Source organism: Ictalurus punctatus, chromosome 25 (assembly GCF_001660625.3).
Source record: "Ictalurus punctatus breed USDA103 chromosome 25, Coco_2.0, whole genome shotgun sequence".
NCBI classification, from domain to species: Eukaryota; Metazoa; Chordata; class Actinopteri; order Siluriformes; family Ictaluridae; genus Ictalurus; species Ictalurus punctatus.
The window spans coordinates 14,043,773-14,060,538 of NC_030440.2; positions in this window are offsets into that span (position 1 = coordinate 14,043,773).

Consider the following 16,766-nt stretch of genomic DNA (forward strand, 5'->3'; position numbering starts at 1 on the left):
GGGCCAAGATAACCTCAACTTCTCACGCTTCATCAGTAAGATTAAGGCTCAACACAACATCACATTACAAACTGTACCTCTGTTAGCCACAACTGCCAGTGCTTTGCAATATTCACCTCCAAATTTCCACAATTAAGCTTTTGTTTACACTCCAAAAAGTCATATTAGGAGCGGGAAATTTAGCGTAATTATTCATAATTCCAATGATTCGAGTGTAGCTACCTCATTTGTCTGCTTAATTCTGCCTTTTAATTTCTTGCATACATTTGCACATTAATTTTGCCCATTGTCTGCTGTGAGGGGTTGTTTATTCTAAAGAAAGATTTCCTGTGCGATGTTTTTCGCCGGAGTGCGGCCCAGTCGGGTGGCGCTCCAGCTGCGAGTAGTGATGATTTGTTTTGTCCTCATTTACAACCCACCGCTTTAACACATTTACTCCCAGCTCTCATTTTTTACACACAGCGAGAGGCATCAGCCGCCCAATAATTGTCAATCAGTTAGTCTAGTCAGTCAGTGAAACTGTCAGTCTGTTCCCTCACACTCCTTCACTCACATGCTTCCCCTCATTTTCTCATTTTCTCTCTTTCACTCACTCCATATCTTACTCACTTTCACCCAGTCTCGTTTACTGACACACACCCACACACACTTTCACACACATTATCTCTATCCATACTGCACTCAATCATTCTCTCACTCACTCATTTATTCACTCATCTCTCTTATTCATGCATCTGTTCTCTCACTCATTCACCTGTTTTCTCTTTTTTCACTCTCACTCCAAGCCTCACTCACTTTCTTTCATTCTAACTGATTCACTGTATCATACACGTACATTCTTAACTGACTCATTCACTTACTTTATCCCTCACTCACTCACTCACACTCACACACATTCATTCATTCATATATTCTCAATTCACTCACATTCTCACTCACTCACTCTCACTCTCTCACATTCTCACTCACTCACTCACTCTCACATTTTCATTCAGTCATGCACATTCTCACTCACTCACACTCTCTCACATTTACACTCACTCATATTCTCCAATTCACTCACATTCTCACTCTCACATTCTCACTCACTCACTTACTCACTCACTCACTCACTCTCACATTTTCATTCACTCACTCTCACATTTTCATTCAGTCACTCACATTCTCACTCACTCACTCACTCTCACTCACTCACTCTCACATTTTCATTCACTCACTCACATTCTCACTCACTCACTCACTTACACTCTCTCACATTTACACTCACTCATATTCTCAATTCACTCACATTCTCAATCACTCACTCACTCTCACATTCTCACTCATTCACTCATATTCTCAATTCACTCACATTCTTACTCGCTCACTCACTCTCACATTCTTACTCCCTCATTCACTCTCACTCATTCACTCATTCTCAATTCACTCACATCCTCACTCACTCATTCACTCACATTCTCTTTCACTCACTCACTCATATTCTCATTTACTAGTCACATTCTTTCTCGCTCACAATCTCTCTCTCACTCACTCACATTCTTTCTCACTCACTCTCTCACTCACTCACATTCTTTCTCACTCACTCACTCACTCACATTCTTTCTCACTCACTCACTCACTCACATTCTTTCTCAATCACTCACTCACTCACTCACTCACATTCTTAGTCACTCACGCTCTCATTCACATTCTTACTCACTCACTTACTCATTCACTCACTCATTCACATTCTTCTCACTCACTCACTCACTCACTCACTCACTCACTGCTAAAGTTTGTGATTGTTCGATTAACGTAAATATCTTTTAAGCTCTTAAGCAAAATTAATACACGCTCAGAGCTTGTGTCTACCAGGATGTGCCTGAGGAACCAGGAAGTGTAAGCATGACACTTTATTGTAACTGTTAACATAATTGCAGATCCATGACCAGACGTCTTTCTGTATTTCAGACCTCTGCTTCTGCTAGCTGAAGTGCTTTTCAGGTTTTACGAATGTGGTGGTTACAAATCGTCTTGCCCCCAAGATAGGTGTACAAAATAGGTGTCGTGTGATGTTAGAAGACCTGGGTACTAACATCATGCAATTCCCCCAGTCTTTTTTTTTTTTTAAACATTTCATCAAGCATTGCTGTGCATTTGTTTGTCTTTTTCTCACGTAACCATCGCAACAGGAACATGGTGTTCCTTTGAAAAAACCTATGTGTGTATGTGTGTACATACGTGCGTAATCAGATTTACATAAATGAGTTCCCAGCATGCCTGCACTGCTGCCCAGGTGTAAGGCCATTTGCATATAGAAATGTGGTAAGGCTCCCCAGGGTCCCTTTAGCAACTGCTGAGCGAATAGGAAGTCGGTAGCGTTACAAATGAATTCAGTATTAAAATCAGATTCATGTGCATCCAGTTTCATGTACGGAGGCGAGAAAGCATTGACCGGTTAGACTTGAGATGAGAATGCTGTTGTATAATGAGGGAATGGTTGGTAAATGATAGGATAAATCAGCTGACAAATCCATTATGCCGACTATATGTGGAGGAAAATGTAAACCCTGCAGATCCATAATGAGTGCCGTTGTACTTTAAATCAAATATGTCATGGATATGAAGTGGTGAACACTTAGCTGTGCAGTTCATGGCCACTATGACTTATGTCATTCTCATTTTCCCTTAACTGACAAGAACATCGAGTGTATGCTCTGGACATGGCTGGGGGCAGAATCGGTCTTACACATTACCAAACTAATCAGCTGCTTAGAGTCACTGGCAAGGCATGCTATCTCAGACTGGGAAAAAAGAAGAATAATAACAACACACCTCGATTCTTGAGGACAAATCTTGTGAGAGACGATATGCATTTATATGTCTTAGTTTTGCTCACAAACTGTCAGTCATTATCTGTCATGAGTTGCATTAAAAAAAAAACTATACTTTATTTTACTTTATTTAATGTCTACAAAAATACGTTTTTTTTTTTTTAAAAATACTAAAACATTTTTAGTTATTAAGAATTAATATTTAACACTGAAAAGGTGAAACAAAATGTTAAAATCTGTAAAACATTTCAGCATTTTGTTATTTTAAAGGTATATGAGTACATCTCACAGCTCCAGGGTCCCCGGTTTGATCCTCAGCTCAAGTTTCGCATGTGTTCTCTCTGTCTGTGATGGTTTCCTCCAAATGCTCCGGTTTCCTCCACCTGTCCAAGAAATATACCGGTAGTGGGATTGGCTACACTAAATTGCCTTTAGGTGTGAATGTTGTGTGCATCTGTGTGTGCATCTGTGTGTGCATACTGTCATACGATGGACTGGCGTCCCATCTGGGGTGATTTCTCCCAGCTCATGCCCAGTATTCCTGGGGCAGGCTCTGGAGCCACCATAACCCTGACCAGGATAAAGCGTTTATTAAAGATGAATGAATGAAAAAATTATGAGTACTGGATTAGTCGACTTGTCATGGTAGCACTGATAACGGTGCTGAACTACAATACCCATCAGCCACAGCATGTCACCTGATTACAGACTGTACACACCTGGACTCAGTTCCCACCACACAGTATATAAGTACACTCACAAAGTGTCCGTTCAGCTCTGGTTGACATCTGACATACCAAGCCTTTGTTCATGTTCGCTACTTCTGGTTTTGACCCACATCTGTTTTCTCATTTTGTAATTCTTGCCTTGTTCTCTGATAACCTGTTCGTACATCGGTTGGCCTTGTTACTTGATTCCTGTTTCTCTGCCAGTACTGTTTTGATAAAAGCATTCGCCACAACTCTCACCATGGATGCAGCAGGATCAAGTTTCATCATCAACTCTCGGAGAAAAAGCACCTGATGTGGGAACAACAGAGTAAGGGAGGATGGATCAATGCTCCTCAAGAACATTTTTGGAGGACAGGGCTCTCGACCAGGCTGTGACCATCTAACCACCCTCCTGGCCCCAATGAGTATGTGACCTTGCCTTGTTGTTTCGGCTGAGGATTCCCCTCTATCCTTCTGCCCCACAGAAGACGCCATTATGGCTCACGGTCTCGCCATGAGCATCACTCCATCTCTCTACGCCGCCAAGGATGTCAGTATGCCACCTGGCTCTGCTTTGGACGTCGCTCCAACTTCCTGCTCCACTGACGACATTGCTCTGCCTCCTTGCTAGGCTCTGCCTCTTTGCTTAATGGAGGATACCACTCTGTGTCCTTGCTTAACGGAGTAAATCACTCCTTCTCCTTGCTCTGCGGTATACATTGAACCTCCCTCCCTTGCAAAGACGTCACTTCCCTTTATTTTTCAGGGATCCTTGCTCCTCCCTCTGGCTTTGCGGTGGACATTGTTCCCCCTTCTGGCTCCACCTTGGGCTTTCGTTCCCCATGCTGGCATTGCGATTGATACCGCTTGGACCCTTGTATGTCCACCACCCTACCCCACGGGTTTCTATCATGGTAGTGCTGATAATGCTGCTGATCTACTCATCTTTGTTCATGTTTGCTACCCACTTTTATATTGTTTTGTGATTCTTGGCTTGTTCTTTGATAACCAGTTCGTACATCGCCTGACCTCATGCCTGTTTCTCCACTTTGACCTTTGTTTTGTGATTTGTTTGTAGCTACCAGTATTTTATAATAAAAGTATTCACCGCAACTGTCACCGTCTCTGCCTCTTGATACCACTAAAGTAGTGACAACATTGCTAACAAAAAAAAAAAATCCTAGCAGGCAGAAAGAAAAAACAACAGCTAATTATTTTTTTTAAAGTTAAGTAAGACAACAACAAGTCAAAATCCAGTTTACCTAGATAAAGCTGGCATGAAGCGAAGCGATTTTCTGCAAGGAGAATTTTATTCACATTTGGTCTGACCGCTGCTTTCGCGTCTCATGCATTTCTGGAACTAGGGGTCAAAAGTGATGTATGCTAAGGCTTATCCAAAGATCTGTAGAACTCTCCATCCCTTAACATTCATAAAAGTCCACCTACAATCACAAGAGTACCTGACTAGTGTATGGATAATTCTGGATAGAGATTAGTACCCATACTATCCAGTGGAAAGAACAGAAGCATCTTAAACCAGGCAAGATTCCCATCTATTTTCTATACCGCTTATCCTACAGGGTCACAGGGAACCTGGAGCCTATCCCAGGGAGTATCGGGTACAAGGCGGGGTGCCAATCCATCGCAGGGCACAATCACGTACATATTCACACACCCATTCATACACTACGGACACTTTCGACATGCCAATCAGCCTACCATGCATGTCTTTGGACTGGGGGAAGAAACCAGAGAAACCGAACCCCCAACCCTGGAGGTGTGAGATAAACGTGCTAATCACTACGGCAAGATCTGTTTTGTGTTATTAATTTTTTTTTATAGTAATACACTGATGACTGATGTTCTGTTAAGACCCATATTGTTTAGAAAGACATAAAAGGACTTCTGTCTATCTCCACCCGGGACATATGCAGCGTCTCACTAGGCATAATGCTTACTACAGATGCAAGAGGAATCATGCACTTTGTCATCTCACTGTCACATGCCGGTTTTCCATGGCATGCTGGCCACGGCTCTAGAAATCCTTGGTGGATTACCATTTAAATGTTTATCCTGATTCCTCTCTCAGGAAATGTAGAATCATTTCATAGATGTGCTCATTAGCAGACATATTGTACCCAGCCGGTTCAAACAGCTGACTGTTCCCATATTGGCTTTGGGAGATGCCGAAGAGCTGAGCGTGCCAGCCGGAGCCGGAGGTTGTAGCTGCTTGCCAGGCGGGATACCCCACGGAGCCGCTCTCAGATAGGGGCCGATAAGTGTCATTAAAGCCGACCGACCCATTATAACCCCCACATCCAGCATGGAAATATTCCGTAACGTAATTACACTGAGTTTATTAAGTACCATGACATGATTTAGAAAGAAAACCTGAGAAGAGAGTGGCATATGCAGCATGGGAGAAGGAAGAAGAGGTTGCTTGATTGCCCTGAGAGTATTGAAACGACGAGTTATAGGCTGAGGCATTGATATTAACAACATCAGTCTCCGAGTGTACGCCTCTAAGCTCGTGTTATTTGCTTAATATGTTCTGCTCGAAATCTGCATTGTCTGGGGCCATTCAAGTGAGCAGAAAAGAGAGATCAATATAATAGGTTTGGCATCGAGCCAAAACGATCCTGACAATGCGAGAGCCGGGCTTTCGGAATCAGTCGCGCATATCCATGCATTTTTTTGGGGGGGTGGTGGGGTGTAGAATGGGGTAGGGTGGGGGTGGAAAGGATGGAAGGAAGGAGGGAGAGGGATGAAAATAATTTGGCACGCAATGCCAGAATGCAGGAGGCACAATGCCCAGGTCTGATGGGATGGGTGCCACATGAGCTGGCAAATTGGCTCAGGCGATCAGACGCGCAGCTCCATTCAGGAGGCGAGATGAAAGTGAGCCAGGCTCGGTGATTTCCCTGAACTGATGAGCTCGCAGGGATAAAGCACGGCCGGCGAACACCTCTGAGAAAACTTTCCACCACACGCTCTGAAGTTACCTCTGCAACATGCCATGTTATCGTTTACAGATGTCTCAGCTAATAGAAAGCAATCATGTTCTTCCATATTTCACTCATTTCTAGATACATCTGATGTTTAAAAAGGATGATCTATGTTCTGTATGATTAATCAGATTCCTCTGTACCTGAGATTTTATTGGTTTCTTTTTAATGTTTGCGATATTTTGAAAGTGGTCACAATTGACTTGTCACTGGAATTGAATGGTTTTAAAACGATGCCCGTTGAAGAATTTCCTACAGGAAGTTGCTCATTTCTAAAAACAAGAAGACACATTGCAGCTTGAGTCTAAATATAGTTCTTAGTAAAATAAATAAATAAATAAATAAATAAATAAATAAATAAACAATCAGGCTATAAGTGTTTTAAAGATGACGCACAGTGTTTCAAAAACTTTTACCACAATGTATTTGGTTTGGAGTGGAAGAATTTAATGTCTCCAATAAATGAATATGATGGAACATATTTGATCATTTATTCATTGATAATTGACTGACGAGCTGGATTATACTCTCTGTACATCACAATAGTGTTCTTTATTCTACCTTGTAATTATTCTTACACTGAAATGCGTCCCTGGATTACGATGACTGAGATTACTATTGAAAACTAAATATAATAATAATAATAATAATAATAATAATAATAATAATAATAATAATAATAATAAAAAACCCAAGTTAATGTGATGTAAATATTGATGATGGTGGTGTTGGTCATTTTGTCTCATTATGATCTGTTTAAAGACCATTTAAAGCTAATTTCAGTTGGGAAGGTAAATTGAACACCCATTCAACTCCCAGGTTAACTGCTGACCCTCCCAATTTCTCCCCCTGCGCTCTTCAAATGTTGATGTGGACTCCATGGGAAGGCGGCGATTAATCGGTGCAGCGGGTGGTGGTGGTGGTGGTGGTGGGGGGGTGTTCCAGGCCACTGCGGAGCACCGGGTGAATTTTCATCGGCGTGTTCAGGGGCCCCGTGGCCTCCTGGAGAGCAGCGTCGAACGCCACGGGAGGAGCAGATTAAAAATGACAATCACGGCATGTGTGTCGTTCCCCTCTGCAGGAAATGCAGGTGTCTTTGTTGAAATATGCTCACGCTACAAAAGGTTCTAATTATCTGCAGTTATTTTGTCAGTTGCTGGCGCAACGCGGCTCCCCTGCTTAGCTCATCTTCTGCCCGCCGAATTTTACTCACTCCTTCCGCACGTTTTGTTGTAATCGAAAAACGATTCAAATGCACAGAGTATCTTTACAGAATGTATTGCTCTGTCTTTCCCAGTTGCTTGCGTGCACACACACACACACACACACACACACACACACACACACTCTTGCACAGTCTTTCATAGTTGCTGTGTCTCTAGCCTGGAGATTGGTGGCACTCTTGGTTGTAATTTTATGTTCGTGCTCATGCACAGATGAACAAGGAAACATAAAAACCATGATGCATGGGTGCATCATGCCGTATACTACACAAGACATTACATTTTAACAGGAGTGGAAAGCTTTCTTTGCTTTGGATTGCTCAAGCAAACTGGATTTTATCACAGTCCTAAAATTCTGAAGTCCTGTTTCCTTGTCTCATTTTATTTCCTGCCTAATACAAATAAAAGATTAAGAGAGGAGAGAGAGAGAGAGAGAGAGAGAGGAAGCTCAGCTCTTGCATTTAGGGTTGTTTGTGTTTAGCTATTTGTCTCCTCTGGTGTGATGTTTTTATTCATATGGCAAAGGGTTTTTATCCAGAAGTAAGAAACCCATTGCTGATTTGTTTGGGTCAACAGTGACTACGTTTACATGGACAGCAGTAATCTAATTATTGACCTTATTCTGAATAAGACGTATAATATTCTGATTAAGGTATTTACATGAGTCGCTTTTAGAATATTCCTTTCATGTACCCGTTTTACATGTTGTAGAACATCGATCGATTAATGGCACGTGTCATTACGTCGTCACGCCATGCCGTCCGACGTTCCCTCCAGAATTTCATGTATTGACATACAGGTGGTCTTCGTTATGGTACCGTATACAGTTTTGGGTGTTTTTATTTCTAATTTTACAAAAGCTTCAAGTGCAGTTAATTATTTGTCACGCTGTTCGTGCAAATAGACGACTGCTCGAAGCCGTGGGCTGCGTCCCAAACCGTGTACTTACCGTCTATATAGTAGCTGAGATACATGTATTTCACCTACTATATAACAGGTAAATACGCGATTTCGAACGCGATTTTGCTCTCATGCTTGCCATAAAACGGTTGAGCGCTGCCGTGTGTGATCGTGTCCTGTCGCAAAATGCAGTGAAAACTCCCACACTACGTCAACAGTGTGATTAAGGTGTGTACATGTCTGTAACGCACGTCAATAATGCGACTAAAACAGGAATTACTCCATATGTCTTAATTCCATTTGTGTTTACTTCGAGTATGACTTTAATCGGATTAAGGTAATAAAAAATAGCTGTTTACATGGTAGTTTCTTAATCAGATTATTGTCTTAATCGGGTTAATATTGGATTATTGCTGTCCATGTAAACGTACTGAAGGTCTGGTCACTCATCTGCTAAGCTAAGTCACAAGCCAAGACAAAAAAGCATCACAAGACAAAGATCATCATTGAATGCTAGAGCTGGAATCATACTGTACACTCGCTCTGTGTTTTATTATTAAGACGATTACATGTTTCTCGGAAAAGTATTGAACGTAACTTTTCAAAAAATGAATGAAAACTGAACTCAGTGGAACAAATGTAACATGGTCTTCAAATAAACAGTATTCTTTCTTTGTTTACAGGTTTTTAAGCTTTTTCAACAATCATGGTTTAAGAATGAGCTTTTGAGTTTTTGCTCACGCTTTCAAAGTTTTTGTTTACGCTCTGCAAGTTTACCTTCGCCATTCTGACACAAATCTTACGTGTGGGCGGGGCTTAACAGCGCTTTACTCTCATTGGTTAGTGAGACTTGGATCGACAGCTCCCTGACCAGGAAGTAGAGACTTTTGAATTTTGGAGAGCGTTCTGGATGCGGTTCTCTGTATAGTTACAGTGTTTGTACTTTGTAGTGGAAATTACTTGCTTACTTAGTCAGTTGATTAGTTCCTAATTAATATTTGAGGTTTGGATAGTCTCATACGACTATGAGACTATAATGCTGTTCATTTGAAGAGCATGTTAGATTTTTGCCACTGAGTTTGCTGTTTTCAGTTTCAGAGTGTCTTTCTTCCTTCTCATTGTATGTTTTTATTCCTTTCTTGAAAAGTTACGTTCAATACTCTTGGCACGAATTTTACATCCATATGAAACTGGGCTGTAATAAGTGCACTACTTACAACTTTTGATTTATCAAGAAACATAGTTTCTCGAGGTTGCCCGGGACAGTTAACAGTTTTACATTTACACTTAGAGCATTTAGACATTCAAAAAAATCACAGAAGAATAAATATGTTAAGGTCTAATAATAGCATCAGGCTAAAACGCTGATGTTAACCTAGGGGTTACAGCAAAGAAACCAGTACAAGAGTTTGTTTTTAATTGAGTGTAGATTTAATGCTTGTTTACATGTCGACTAAAGAGTCCTTCCTCCATGTTTGAAGACAGACAGGTTGAGTTCACTCCATCACTAGGGTGTCAGGACAGAGTGGAGTCTTGATGCATGCCTTCCCTGTACCTTCAAGGACGATGGTTCGGGTCGAGCCATGCTTGTGGTTTGAAGGGAACGTAATCCGGAGTTCCAGCTTCCTAAAAGATTTCTACTTAGAGTCTTTAAAAGAAAACCTTCAGGTGGCGAGACCTACATAGATGCGTTAACTGTTCTCACAGAGGGACAGACGGAAGCAATGTTTTCACTTGAGATTGTAGTTATATACAGTATAACAGTAAACGTGTGTAGATAATACATTTTTTAAAGTGAAATTTAACATATATTAACGTTTCTAGTTAGTGATTTTTTAACCTCTTAATCGCCCAGCTTGTTATTTATTATATTATTATTATTATAGTCAGGTAGGCATTTCTCAGAGATGCTCAGACACATCTCCATCTCTCTCTCTCTCTCTCTCTCTCTCTCTCTCTCTCTCTCTCTCTCTCTCTCTCTCTCTTACTCCAGGTACTAGTCCCTTTTCACACAGCACTGTTGTGCTCCTCTTCAAATACAGCTGGAGATAAAGGAAAAAGGAAACCAGCATCCCTCTATTTTACAGTGTATCAATTTGTTTAAATGTGGCGTATCCCCAATCAGTTTTGCTGTGATCTTCCTGGTCGCCAGAGCTGTTTTGAAGAAGACAACAACTGAGAGGAATCTAAAAGCTCCTCAGAGGACATGAAATCAGTTATATAGTGTGCGCATACTGGTTATTAGAGAATACTGATATCTCATACAGAAAGAGAGGTGTAAACATTCAGAATTGATGCTTGTTACTTGTAAAAAGGAACGGTGGTGTGCAACACCTTACACTAAATGTCCCGTTGCTGTAAATTACGTTTCTTTGTTGCTTCATTTTGTCCTAACAGTATGCAAACTGTAGCACTCAAGTCAAGAAAAGCACTTGTGATAAGAAAAAAACAAAAAAAAAAACAAGTAAACTCCAACAAATATATCAATATCAAGACACATTTAAATGACTGTTATTTTCTCTGCTTGCACACACAGCGCTGCTGTAATCGTTTACATCCTTGCATTTGTCAGAAGCCCACACTCGACAAGTGAATCAGAATTCAATCCAAGTGCAGAGCTGATAAACGAACACTTCAGTGAAAAAACAAAAGCAAACACACAATTTTCCAACGTAACCTGACTGTAATCAACCTGCTATCTATCTATCTATCTATCTATCTATCTATCTATCTATCTATCTATAAATACACTTTTCCCCAAATCCACCCCCCTCCACCTTAAAAAAAGCTTTTATATGGTATAATTTATTTAAAAACACAAACTGAAAATCCAAATTTTTTGTACAAATTTATATATAGCTAAATCAATCAATCACTGCACAAATGAAAATGTACATATGTATTAAAAAATAGTTTCAAATCTGGTTTTGTAAAAAACACAAACAAACACAGTCTTATAAAAAATAAAACACACTCAAACTAAATTACGGAAATAAAACATATAACTACTATTCCTGTCTCAGACTTTTGGAGTTGGCACCTAGAGGGTTTCAAGTTCAAATTTGAATTATCACACACACAACCATACACAGCATCAAACTACATTACAAGTGATTCCAGCTTCGCAAGATGGCTGCCATTAAGTTACAGTTCAGCTGGTAAGTTACACTCTAGTGTCCTCCACCATGTCAGTAAGTCAGAGTGATGTCCCTGAAGAACTGGTCATGGTTTGAGGCAGATATTTAACTGTAGTTCCAAAAAAATAAAATAAATAAATAATAATAAAAATAATAATAATTGATTGTATTTAGTGTAAAATTGTGTAAATATGAAACCAGCTCCTTCAAGCTGACATGCATACAACTGCTGACTTTATTCCGAAAAATGGACCAGACTTTTAGTGGACTTTTGGAGGTTTTCACTATCTAGTGCTCATTCTCTCTCTCTCTCTCTCTCTCTCTCTCTCTCTCTCTCTCTCTCTCTCTGTGTGTGTGTGTGTGTGTGTTACTTATCAGAAAAAGTCCAATCAGGCATAACCAAGGTCCCTTCATGTACCAAGGAGTATGTTTCTGTTTGACAGGATGAGATGTGGCCCATTGGGGGCGCTGCAATACACACTTTAATTGCCCTCTCTTCTCACCATACACTCACTTCCGTTTGTACAGTACCAGTGAGCCTCAGTCACACCTGTACACACTCTCTCTCTTTCACTCTGACACACACACACACACACACACACACACACACACACACACACACACACACACACACACACACACACACACAGGTTTACATGTTCATCTTCTTGTTTTTCTCAAGCAATGTTCAATTTTACACCTTTGTCTCGGTGAGCATTTACTTTCTTTACATTTGCAAAATATACATTAAATATATGCATCCAGATGCGCTCTGATTTGGTCTGCTTACTGAAATCATATATAATAAGATAAGATGTCAGTAATAAGTGTGCATACGGTATGGAGCGATATTACAGCTTGCTGTCTCTGTGATGTTTAAGTTCAGTATTTAAGTGTTTAATTTCAGGGATTATTATAATTTTTTTTTTTTTTTACATGTATGCTTGAACATGAACTCTCCTGGCATGCAGATTAGGGTTTTAAAAAATGTATTATTATTATTATTATTATTATTATTATTATTATTATTATTATTATTATTATTATTTTAGAGTTAAACATTATTGCTGTGCCGATGGTCTTCAATAAAGTAGTGTACTACATTTTAAGTCATCAGCACTTGATTAATCATATTTCTAGTATGTTCTAATACGTTGCGATATTTCAAGTACACACAGCCATTGTGGAAATGTATATTTTTAATTAAACTCCTCTTCTCCAATTATATTTCATTGTTCACCTGAAGTTACATCCTGAAAATGACCAGCTTGATCAATCTGAATGGAAAGTTTAATTTAAAAGAGAGAGATACAGAGAGAGAGAGAGAGAGAGAGAGAGAGAGAGAGAGAGATAGAGAGAGAGAGAGAGAGAGAGATAGTTATAACTTTAATATGACACCTCAAGTTTGAGATAAATGTATGATTAATAAATATATACTATTTATAAATATATACTAATGAAATATTAAAGCCACGAGAGTGGGGACCAGGAGTCTGGAACCAGCAGTGGAGTTCAAAAGGTTAAGAACAGACAGAGGAAAAGTGATAAACAAACAAGCAAACAAAAAAAAAGAGCAAAATTATTAAAGAAATTTAATTAAAAAAAAAAAAAAAAGAACTCTCAAATGATTTCAAACCTCAGGAAATTGTAGATGTAAATATTTCATATTTACATCAATATCATCAATTTTTTAAAAAAATCTGAAAGTTATCAAAACAAAATCACAAGTGGAGGTCAAGCAGTTAAAACCTTTCGATCAGATCAACTAAATATGAGAAAGACATTAATCAGCTGTGTGTCTGACATCTCAATCTTTACGCATCACAAGAAATATCAACGTTACGACCGCGAGGAATGAGTCTGGAGTTTAAAAGGTAAAGGAAAGGAAAGGAAAGCTGATCAATAAAATAAAACGAGAAAGAACAGACAGAAAAGAGAAAGAACATTCGAATGAATTGCGACTCACAAAGGGTTTTATAACCTCAGCAAACGGCAGCCCTAAACATGAACGCTGTGAGTACATTAAGCCAAGGCGTTTAGACACTCAGGCCAAGACGAGGGTGATAACGGCGCAGGCTGTTTACTGTTTACCACTTACTGCAGTGTGAGGAGCCGCCGAGCTCCTGCCTTATTTAACATCAGAACGAGGACGTGACGGCTGTGCCTCCAGCAGAGTGCTCTCTCTTTCCTAGCATTTGATCTCACGTTGTAATCCCAGGTTTTCTGAATAATTTATGGGAGACGGCGTCTCGTTAAACACTAATTTATACACGTCTCTGTGAGTGGAGTCCAGAGAAGTGCAGACACAATACGGTGCAATTCAATAGTAATAATAATAATAATAATAATAGTAGTAATAATAATAATAATAATAATAATAGGCTTTAACTTACACAAGCCCTGCTGTAATGTAATAATTGTTCTAGTGGTCTGAGTTATAATGAGCTCTATTTAGAGAGCAGCTGTGTACGTGCATACGTGTGTGTGTGTGTGTGTGTGTGTGTGTGTGTGTGTGTGTGTGTTGTTTTTTTTTTTTTGCATATTAACTCAACACTGACGGCAGACCCAGTGATTTCAAAACTCACAGATTCACTGACACATTTCATGCGTAAGAAGTTTAGTAGTCTTGTACATCTCGGCTTTTGACCGCTTCGTATTTCAAGGTGCACCTGCATGTTAGTTGGAAGAAACATTTAATACACAGCACATTTCTTCCAAAAAACACTTTCTACGAAGGCCATGCGTATAATGACTTATGATATCGTGTCATAATGCGTTATACATGTCGTTACAATGCAATGATTTTGCATTGTAATGCATTCCTAAACATTGCTATAGACTCAAATGCATTGTCTAGTGCATTATAACCTCTTATGAATGCATTCAAAGGTGATTATAGAGCTTGGGAAAAATGAAATGATTCAAGAAAAGGTATTAGCAATGTGGATAATTCATATAAAAGTGTAGATTATTGACAGACATACAGCATGAGATCATGAATACTGTATAATAATGAATAAGTTGCAAAAGCTTAAATCAACAGCATTTCCAAGATTTTAGTTCTCATGATTTATCAAGGCCAACACTATACTGCAACAGAGCACTAAAAAAAGTGTTTTTACAAGTTGTAAAGTTTTAAGGTGTGATTTCCTGATCATCTTTATTTATTTATTAAACGAAAAAAAGAAAAAAGAAATAAGAAGAAGCAAGGTGTCATTATTCTCTATACAGTGTCTGGCTTGGATTCTTTGGTACTGGTGATATTATGTTATAAACACTACTTAACATAATGCATAATAAAAATAGCTTTCAATTGTAATAAATAATTATATATAGTTATATCAATATGTATAACAGCTTATTAATACATCATGATATTTACATGTCCATCGTGTTCAACCCATGTTTTCTGCATATATATTTTGACACAATGTTCACATTTATTTGTCAGGCTGATTCGGAAAAGGAAAAAAAAGCAGGCAGCACGAGGTTTTCTTAATCGCTAAAAGTAAATTGTGTGCTGTCTCTGCCTCCCCTCACTGCAATGCATCTATTTTTATTTTTGAGATTCACAAAGAATCCAGGAATTATATATATAACAAAAACACCCGGCTGAACAAACTCAACTTGTTTTATAATGATGCCACACTTACACACACTTCTCATTAAATAACATTAGCAAGATCACAAAAGCACACAATGATGTGCATACAAATGCTGCACATCACAAACACCTAAAACTGAAGGATTTACATTTGCACTCAGCATCCAAGGCTGTGGGAGAGAGAGAGAGAGAGAGAGAGAGAGAGAGAGTGAGAGAGAGAGTGAGAGAGAGAGAGAGAGAGAGAGAGAGAGAGAGAGAGAGAGAGAGAGAGAGAGAGAGAGAGAGAGAGCGAGAGCGCGAGCGAGCTCTTCATGACTTTTCACAGCTCTGTGCTGAAGATTTGAGTCGATGGTGCCATGCACAGGGTTTTACTCATGCGCTTTGTTAGCTCTTTGCTAACTCTCTGCGGTCAAAGCCGTGCAGTGTATTAAAAAAAAATGCTCTTCTGAATTGTTTCTTCATACTTGAAAAATGATGAGATTATGTGCTGGGGAAAAAAAAATAAGACAGATAGCATTCATGTTTAAAATTCACATACAGACCAAAAGAAAAAAGAAAAAGACAGAAAGAAAGAAAGAAAGAAAGCAAGAAAAAAAAAAAAAAAACTAGGAAAGATCTTTGTTGGAAATGTCCTGTTAAGTTTCACAAAAATCAAGAGTAAGATTGAAAAATAATGAAATCTAGATTAGCATTTTGATACAGGCTGTTCCTGCACATCATTTTTGCTTCAAAGAAGGGAAAGATAAATGACGGTGCCATTAAAAGTGAACTAATTAAGGAATGCTTCTTTTAAAAACTCATTAACGGCCATCTCATTTACATAATGATGCATATTAATTAAGTTTTAATGAATCCGAGCTTCAATCAAGTCACTTTTTGGCTGCGGAACAATTTTGACGAATGGAAAAAAAAAAGGCGACAACAATGCTCTCAAATCTGTTTTTCATGTCAAATAACAGCAAAGATATCTTTTTTTTTTTTTACACACAACATTCACGTCTTGTTTGTTGCCATCGTTTCTAAGATATTGTACAAAGCTGTATGTTAATTACTTAAAGGAAGAAATGTATGTTCATGGCCACTTAGAAGATACTGAGAAAACATACATAGTGAGTGTGTGTGTGTGTGTGTGTGTGTGTGTGTGTGTGTGTGTGTGTGTGTGTGTGTGTGTGTGTGTGAACACGTGTGCAAAAATTGTGTAATTCTTACACTACTACTATATGAGGAAAGAGGTTTCAGTGTGTGAATTCATTAACTGGACAAAATAGCCTTTAATTACACTGACATCTAAAATCCTCAAAAACCTTTCAGCTGGTGTGATGTTAAGATCATTGCTACTTTTACAATTTTATGTCAACTGCACTTTATACAGTG